Here is a 10,245-nt window from a genome sequence, read left to right as displayed (position 1 = left end):
TTAATAATCCTTGCCCACTTTAATCAAGGCTGGTAGAACCGGCAAGAAAGCAGCCACCAGCTCCGCCTCCTTCACAATACTATTAGAGTTAAACTTGTTACATCTTCCTCTGGTTGATCTTCGAGACAGGGTCAGTTTCGAGTTTGACTCTACTCGTGAGGAGAACGCACGTACATGGCCTCCTGTGGTTAATGGATCCTAGCATCTCCCAGAACATGTCCCATTAAGTCTGGTGGGACTAAGCCAGCCTGTAAGAAGTCACATCCCCAAATCCTCCCACCTCAGCCCTCCTGGCAAGGATGGCCTTCTGCATTGCAGGTGAGCAGTCAGAATCCTCTCTTACTTAGGGAAGGGGGGTGGGCCGGCAGGAGGGATGTTGTATGTATCTTAAGTCTTATTTTTCCTTCTTTGAAAACACCTTGAATTTTAAATGCCTTCTTTCTGGCAATGCCAGCTGATGTAGCAGCCATGTGCACACACTTCCATTTCATCCTAGACGACCACACCCGGCAGTGCTGATGTCTGCACACTGCTGCAAATCACCTCTGCTTTTCTTTGCCTTTGCTCATTAAATCTACTTGTTATTGTTACTATTAAATATTAAGGTTTACTTTCCCTCCTCCACTCTGTGTGTGTGTGTGTGTGTGTGTGTGTGTGTGTGTGTGTGAGAGAGAGAGAGAGAGAGAGAGAGAGAGAGAGAGAGAGAGAGAGAGAGAGAGAGAGAGAGAGAGAGAGAGAGAGAGAGAGAGAGAGAATGCACACACAGTACCCACAGGACACAGAAGAGGGCCTGAGAGCCTCTGGAGCTGGAGTTAAAGGCGGCTGTGAGCCACCCCAACATGGGTGCTAGCTAGGAAAGAAACTTGGCTCTTCTGCAAAAGCAGCAAGTGCTCTTAACCACTGAGCCATCTCTGTAGCCTCAAGCCTCTTGTGGCTATAATTTCATATACTAAATCTGACTGGTTCTGCTTTAATTTCAGAACAGGTCTTACAATTGCGTTTTAATTCTTAACAGTCTAAGTGAGTTTTTATAGCAAGGCTAGCACGTAGTATTATATCAAAATCACAGCTGGAATTGGAGTCATACTCCTGGGACAGAAGGTGACTATCACCGCAGTTTAGGAAGAGCTCAGCTTCCTTATGCCAGCCCAAGAACCATGCACTCTGCATAGCAGCCTATCCAAGGGGCAGTGGCTCCTTGGAGAGGGTCAAGGGTCCTGGGGAGAATTTTCCAAAACAGGGGACTATGAAATTACTGCAGAGATTTCCCAGAGACAAATAGCCTTTGTCTTTGACTTTGTGTTTTCAGGGCCCACAGGGTCCAAGGAAATTGCTTTCTTTATTTAATTAAAGATATTGATGGAAGAAATTAAGGAAAAATATAGCATTAATGGAAATACTTTGTAAGAATAGAAGGGCAGGAGAAAAAAGCTTTTAAATGAATTCTCCAGTTTTATTACTGCGTTTTATGTTCCAACCCATAAACTGTGTCATGTTTGAAAAAACAGTGTCAATTGTTGGCGAGTTTGGGGTGCATGGTGTAGACTTGGCTTGGAGTTACCTTGGGGCAGAGTGAGCTCTAAGCCAAGTCCCTGATCCAAGCACAACTGGAAACTGGGAGCTCAGGTTTTGTTGCAAAGGCCCATCAACTTCTTGAAGCCCAGTAACCTTGACTACACATGTAAACATCAGCAAACTCAACCCAACTAGGCCCTAGATTCTAGGGCTTCTGACCCAGCTAGCAAAGATGCTGTGGAAAGCAAAGGGGACCAGGGAGAAAGGAAGGATCCAGAGAAAGTCGCCCTGCTTGAGAAACTGAGTCCCAAGCTTACATGTCTTCTCTGGGACAAACATGAAAAGTCACAGGATCTTCATCTGCCTGGATGCTGTTGTGAGCCTTTGTGGGTACAGTGAGAACCCACAGCTAAGTGAAAGGAAAAGGAAGGGCCGTGTCCTTGTATGTCTGTCTGCGCAGAGCTTTGAAGGTAGACATTTATTATGAGACACATCAGTCAACATTAAAGGTATTTTGTAAAGTAGAATATTTTTTGCTCATATTTTTTGCTACATATAATCAGCATTTTTAAATTTTAATTTTTAAAATTTATTCACTTTGCATCCCAATATTAACTTGTCCTCCCCTCCCAGTACCCCCTCACACAGAATCCTCCCCACATTTCCCTCTCCCTCTAAGAAAGGGGGGAGCCCCCTGGGTATCATAATTCATAATCTTCTACCCTCACACCCTACACATCAAGTCACTCTAGTACTAGATGTATCCTCACTGAGACCAGACAAGGCTACACAGTTAGGGGAACCGGATCCACAGGCAGGCAACAGAATCAGGGATAACCCCACTCCAGTTGTTAGGGGACCCACATGAAGACCAAGCTGCACATCTGCTACATATGTGTGGGGAACCTAGGTCCAGTCCATGCTTGCTTTTTGGTTGGTGGTTCAGTCTCTGGGACCCCCAAGGTGCCAGGTTAGTTGACTCTGTTGATCTTCCTATGGAGTTCCTGTCCTCTCTGGGTCCCTCAATCCCTCCCCCAGCTCTTCCATGCCATGAGACTTCCTGAGCTCCATCTATGTTTGGCTGTGGGTCTTTGCATCTCTTTTCATTGGCTGCTGGATGGAGCCTCTCAGAGGATAGTTATGATAGGCTCCTGTTTGCAAGCATAACAGAGTATCATGAATAGCGTCAGGGATTTGTTCTTGCCTATGGATGGGGGTCAACTGAGGCTGGTTATTGGCTGGCTATTCCTTCAGTCTGTTGAAGATGCTCTCCCTTATCCATTGTATTGTTTTGGCTTCTTTGTAAAAAAAAAAAAGTCTAGTGTCCATAGATGTGTGAATTTATAGCTGGGTCTTTGATTCAACAATGCCATGGAACAACCTGTCTGTTTCTCTGCCGATACCACGACGTTTTTATTACTATTGCTCTGTAGTAGCTTGAAGTCAGGAATGACGATATGTCCAGAAGGGTTTTTGGTTTGGTTTGGTTTGGTTTGGTTTGGTTTGGTATAGAATTGTTTTAGCGATCCTGGGTTTTTTGTTTTTCCATATGAAATTGAGAATTGTCCTTTTCCCTTCTGTAAAGAATTATGTTGGAACTTTTATGGGACTTGCATCGAGTCTGTAGCTTACTTTTGGTAAGATGGCCATTTTCACTATGTTAATCCTACTGATTCATGAGCAAGGGAGATCCTTCCATCTTCTGATATCTTCCTCAATTTATTTCTTAAGAGACTTGAAGATCTTGTCATACAGGTCTTTCCTTTGTTTGGTTAATGTTACACCAAGATATTATATATTATTTGTGACTATTGTGAAGGGTGTTGCCTACCTAACTTCCTTCTCAGCCATTCATTATTTGTATAAAGGAGGGCTACTGATTTCTTTGAGTTAATTTGGTATTCAGCCCCTTTGATGTAGGTGTTTATCTGGTAGAATTTTGGGGTCACTTATGTCTACTATCATATCATCTGTGAATAGTGATACTTTGACTTCTTTTCCAATTTGTATCCCCTTGTTCTTCTTTAATTGTCTTCTTGCTCTAATTAAAACTTCAAGTATGGGGCTGGAGAGATGGCTCAGTGGTTAAGAGCACTGACTGCTCTTCCAGAAGACCTGAGTTCAATTCCCAGCAACCACATGGTAGCTTAAAACCATGTAATGGAATCCAATGCCCTCTTTTGGTGCAACTCACATACATAAAATAAATAAATAAATACTTTTTTTTGCTGGGCAGTGGTGGCACACACCTTTAATCCCAGCACTTGGGAAGCAGAGGAAGGCAGATTTCTGAGTTTGAGGCCAGCCTGGTCTACAGAGTGAGTTCCAGGTCAGCCATGGCTACACAGAGAAACCCCGTCTTGAAAAAAATATAAATAAATAAATAAATAAATAAAAATTCAAGGAGAGAATGAACAACCTTGACTTGTCCCAGATTTTAGTAGGATTGCTTTAAGTTTCTGTCCATTTAATTTAATTTGATGTTGGCTATTGGCTTGCTAGACATTGCTTTAATTGTGTTTAGGCATGTGCCTTCTATCCCTGATCGCTCTAAGACTTTTAACATGAAGGAGTTTAACATGAAGGACTTTTAACATGAAGGAGTATTAGAGTTTGTGAAAGGCTTTTTAGTATCCAATGAGATGACATGTGGTTATTTTTTCTTTAGTTTTTTTTTTTTTTTTATATGATAGATTTTTTTTTTTACATTGAACTACCCCTGTAAGCCTGGGATGAAGCCTACTTGATCATGATGGATGTCTTTAATGTGTTCTTGCATAAAATTTGTGAGTAGATAATTGAGTATTTTTGTATCAATGTTCATAAAGGAAATTGGTCTGAAATTCTTTCTATGTTTTAGGTATCATGGTGACTACAGCCTCATTGAATCAGACAATGTTCCTTCTGTTTATATTTTGTAGAATCATTTGTAAAATATTGGTATTTGCACTTCTGACAGCATTCCGCACTAAAACCATCTGGCCCTGAACTTTTTTTTTTGACTACTTGGGAAACTTTTAATGACTGCTTCTATTTCCTAAGAGGAAATATGACAGTTTAGTTTGTTTACCTGATCTTGATTTAACTTTGACAAGTGTAATCTATCAAGAAAATAGTCCATTTTCTTTAGATTTTTTTTCCAATTTTTGTGGAGTACAGACTTTTGACACACAAACCAACGATTGTTTGGATTTTCTCAGTGGCTATTGTTATGTCATGTCCCCCTTCTCATTTATGATTTTGTTAATCTGGATAATGTCTCTCTGCCTTTTATTTAGCTTGTCTATCTTGTTGATTTTCTTAAAGAACCAGCTCTTGATTGGTTTCACTGATTCTTTGTATTGTTCTCTTTGTTTCTAATTTATTGATTTTAGCCCTGAGCTTGATTATTTCTTGCTGTCTATTCTTCTTGGATGTTTTTGCTTCCTTTGGTTCTTGAGTTTTCAGTCATTCAATTAAGTTGCTAACATGAGATCTCTTCAGTTTCTTTATGAAGGCACTTAGTGCTATGAACTGTCTTCTTAGTACTGCTTTCACTGTGTTTAGATATGTTGTGCCTTCATTTTCATTGAATTCTGTAAAGTCTTTAATTTCTTTCTTTATTTCTTCCTTGACCCAGTAGACATTCAGGAGAGAGTCGTTCAGTTTCTATGAGTTTGTATGCTTTCTGTTGTTTCTGTTGTTGTTGATGAAGTCCAGCTTTAGTCCATGGAGGTCTGATAAGATATAAGGTGTTATTTCAATCTTCTTGTATCTGTTGAGGTTTGCTTTGTAACTGAATATGTGATCAGTTTCAGAAACGTTTCTGTGTGGTGCTGAGAAGAAGGTATATTTTTTTGTGTTTGGGTAAAATGTTCTATAGAGATCTGTAAGGTCCATTTGACCACAACATCTGTTAGTTTCATTATTTCTCTACTTAATTTCTGTCTCAATGACTTGTCCATTGATGAAGTGGAGTGTTGAATTTCCCACTAATAATGTGTGGGGTTTGATGTATGATTTAAGCTTTGGCAATGTTTCTTTTACAAATGTGGCTGCTCTTGAATTTGGGGCCTATACGTTCAAAATTGAGAAATAATCTTGGTTGATTTTTTTCCTTTGATAAGTGTGAAGTGTCCTTCCCTATCTCTTTTGATTAATTTCAGTTGAAAGCTTATTTTATTATATATTAGAATGACTACTCCAGGTTCTTTCTTGTGTCTATTTGCTTAGAAAATGTTGTTCCCTGAGATGATGTCTATCTTTGTTGTGAAGTTGTATTTCTTGTATACAGCAGAATGATAGATCCTGTTTCTGCATCCATTCTGTTAGCCTGTGTCTTTTTATTGGGGAATTGAATCCACTGATGTTAAAAGATATCATTGACCAATGATCATTAATTATTTTGATGGTGGTGGTAGTGTGTGTGTGTGTCTTTCTCTTCTTTTTGTTTTGATAGTGTGAAATTATTTAATTCTTTTGACTTCTTGAGTATAGCTAACCTCATTGGGTTGGAGTTTTTCTCCTAACATACTTTGTAGGGCTGGGTTAGCAGAAAGATATTGTTTAAATTTGGTTTTGTCATGGAATATCTTGTTTCTCCATTTATAGTGTTTGAAAGTTTTGCTGGTATAGTGTTCTGGCTGACATCTTTGGTCTCATAGAGTCTGAAAGATATCTGTCCAGACCCTTTTAGTTTTTAGAGACTCTGTTGAGAAGACAGGTATAATTCTGATAGGTCTACCTTTATATATTACTTGACCTTTTTCCCTTGCCGCTTTTAATATTCTTGGTTTGTTCTGTACATTTAATATTTTGATTATTGTAGGTGGGAAGATTTTCTTTTCTGGTCTAATTGACTAGGTATTTTATAAGCTTCTTGTACATTTATAGGAAACTCTTTCTTTAGGTTAGAGAAATTTTCTTCTATGATTTGTTGAAAATGTTTTCTGGACTTTTGAGCTGGGAATCTTCTTTTTCTATTCCTATTATTCTTGGGTTTTCATAGGTTCCCAAATTTCCTGGATATCATGAGATTTTTAGATTTGCATTTTCTTTGACTTATGTATTGATTCTTCCATCATATTTTTTATGCCTGAGATAGTCTTTTCATCGCTTATATTCTGTTGGTGATGCTTGTGTCTGTAGTTCCTGTTCTCTTTCCTAGGTTTTTCCATCTCCAGGATTCTCTCACTTTGTGTTTTACAGAGGAATTCATTTCAAGGATTTCTCCTGATAATTACTTTTATCCCCTCAACTTTTAGTTATTTAAGTTTTATTATCTAGAAATTATCTTTAAGGTGACAGCAAATATACTCATTCTGCTTGTGATACACCCCATTGTAACTTGTTGCATTTTCTAGTCCCCACTCCTTTCATAAAGATTAAAATAAAAAATTTCAAATAAACTTGTCACTTACCTTTGGGACTTTTTGATTAACACCTGTACTTATTTAGTGATAAATTAATGACTAAATTTCCTTTGAGTTAAATCTTATGATGGCTGCTCAGATATTATATTTACACTTACAGTAATATTTTCTTATATGAGTGCATTATTGTAATAACAAAAGGTTTTTATTTTGTATTGACAGCCTCTGTGCCTAATTTAAGTTTTATACAGTCGAAGCAAAATTATTGTACAAAATTGTCTCTCTTGACTGGTATAAAAACATTAAGATATTCCATTCTATTCTTGATATGAAATAATATAACACAGTTTCAACCAAGAGTCATGTCAATTTGAACGCACAAAAATTTCCTTTATAATTTCCATTTAATTACCTAAACTCAGTTACCAAGAAAACATTTCCTGACATAAAATGATTACAAAGATGTGTTCCAAATTCATAGAAAATGTTCAATATTGAAAGCAAACAACTGACAAAAGGTAGAACAAGTTATTTTTGAAAAGATAATCTTAGTTAACATAAGAAAATTGGAAGACTGTTTGGGCTGAAAGCTTTCTTATCTGTGGATGTTTGAACATTCGTGATTGTTCAAGGATTCTTTAAATGTCCTAAAGTATGAGGCCACTAAAGCTCACCTCCTAAAACCATGATAGATATGTTTCCATCTTATATTACTTTGAATAGCTTACATCTCAAGGACACACACTTCTGAATTATCTTGATGAAAGTCCACACTGGTCACATTTCCAGACCCATAAATGGAAACACATGTGAGGGTTAGCCTGTCATTCAAGATGTCAGGAAGAGGGATGGTCATGCTGTAGATCCAGATGTTGCATCTGAAAATGGAAGGTGTCAATCAATTCTTGGCCTTTCTTGCCTTGTGGATGAGATTGATCTGCACAGAGGAGGAATGTAAGTGTTTATATTGCCAGACTTATGACATGACAGTATGTGGTGTGGACTGAAGGTGTCACTGGTGTTTTCTTTATTGCTTCTACTTCCATTTTCAGTTCTTGGACAGATTTATTCGTATCCTTCCTCTGTTTGATTATATCTTATTGTATTTCTTTATATTTATTAATTTCCTCTCTAAAGGCTTCTATCATCTTTACAGGGTTGAGTTGAAGATCATTTTCTTGTGCTTCAGTTTTGTTAGGATATAAAGACTTGCTATAGCAGGATAGCTGGGTTCTTGTGGTGCCATATTGCCCTGGTTCTTGTTAATTGAGTTTTTATGCGGTCCACTAGCCATCTAGTTTTCCCTGGTGTTGGCTGAATAATTCTGATTCCTTCAGGACTCCTCAGGAAGCTGTGGGCGCAACAATGAAAGTCAGGGGACTGAACTCTGGTGCCTCAGGTGAACCCAACCGACAAGGGATTGGTGGGGTAGTGTTTCAAGTTAGTTTTTCTTGGGGCTCTGTAGGCCTCTATGGGAAGCAGAAAGTTCTTGGGGGGTCTCCCAGGGCTCCTCAGGGAGGAAGGGCGAGCCCAGAGCCAGACAATGGACATCAAGGGACCCATCGGGGGATGCGACTCATTTCTGCTGGCTGTACCCCAGGCAGACCAGACTTAAAGAGATTGGTGGGACAGAGTTCCAGGATGGTTGTTCTTGGGGCTCCACAGGCCTCCACAAGGAAGCAGGAGGCTCTTGGAGTACCCCAAGGCTCCTCTGTTTGGCAGGGTGAGCCCAGAGCCAGACAATGGATGGTTTTTGTTTTTGATGTTTTTGTTTTTGTTTTTGTTTTTGTTATCCTGACCATCTATGGCTCATGTGCCCTTCCTTTTCTTCCTACTCCCTCTCATCTTCTTACTCCACTCTTCCCCTTTCTCATCTTTCTTATAGAAAGATAAAAGACTGAGATCTAAATGTCAGATCTGAGGATAAAGATGTGGACCAAACGCCAAGAGCAACTACAGCTTCTAGCACCTACATCAGGTGGCTCACAATTGCCTGTATCTCCAGCTCCAGGAGTCTGACTCCTGCTAGACACGGGGCTTATTCTTTTCTAACAAATGGGGTTGTCACAGTTTAGGCAAAGCTGAGCTACTCTCCTGCCGGTTCCTCTTATCTACCCAGGCTTCTCCCAAGCTCAGGGCTACTTATTCAGCCATGAAGTAGCCTTGCTGTGTATGCTTGTTGGCCACCCCGTGCCACAAACTCACCACAGGACAGATCTAGAAAGACATAAAGTTCATTCAGAGTGTCTTTTGCCATGAGAAATCAGCGGTTGAAATTTGTTATTCGGTGTTATTTCCTCCTAGACTCAATCTACAGAAATTTGTGAAAGGATGCCCAGCTGATTCACATCATGATTCTGCTTAGAGACCATGTGAGCCTTCGGAAATAAATGAAAAAGCAAACAAAACCCGACAGTGTAATGTTGTGATGTTCTCTAGGAAAATCAGTTTCATCTGTTCCTTATTATGGATGCCAAGAGGATTAATGATACGTGTGTGTATAAAATATCAACAATATTTAGGTGTAGCATGGCATGGTAAATAAGCAATATTTTAGGCTACTTGTAGATTAAGAAACCTTTAGTCTCAATAATATAATGACATTGTGTTCCATAGAAAAATACTTTATATAATTTTACATTTGACTTCTTAAAATTGAATAATTCAATCTTTCATAAAGTAAACCACACTAATTTTAACCATTTCACATAGCTAGTGAGTTCATACTGGACATTCTGAACTTCATACCTCTTGCTTTATTGATATTTTCTGTCTATACACCCATCAACACATATACACGTATGCATACATCTGTACACATGCATATATTCTAGCATGTATATATTTTCATCCCTGGTCAATTCCTTAATCTTATTAGGCATTATAAAACACATTATGGAATCATTTCTATGTTATTTACATCTTTAATAATCAGTACCTACAGACAGACGTATTTCTGTAGTGGGAAGAACTGAGCTGCATAAGAAATGGAGGGTATCAATTATATGCCGACTCTTCAAACTGGAGAGTCGTCTAATAGTGATGATCATCTCAAGTTTCTACATGAGAGCTACGTTTTTTATTTTAAATGCATTTTATCTTTAGGTGGAAATTTTTCACATGCTTACTTTCCAAACGGACAATGCACTCACTCACTCAGAAGTTGTTCGGCATCAAGGCTTCATTAGCCAGATTCTAGGCACAAGTGCAGTGACGCAGCTGCCGTGTTATTTGGTTGTACTGTGAGAATAAAACGAAAACGAATCTTCTGTCCTCCTCGTGCAGCAGCTCAGGGTCTCTGATAAATGTGCGTGGAGGAGGTGCTTAAGACCGCAGCCAGTGCACACCTTTCCCAGAAGGGCTGAGTGGAGGAGGTGCT

Source organism: Mus pahari, chromosome 4 (genome assembly GCF_900095145.1).
Source record: "Mus pahari chromosome 4, PAHARI_EIJ_v1.1, whole genome shotgun sequence".
In the NCBI taxonomy this organism is placed as follows: domain Eukaryota; kingdom Metazoa; phylum Chordata; class Mammalia; order Rodentia; family Muridae; genus Mus; species Mus pahari.
This window is presented reverse-complemented; position numbering follows the sequence as displayed.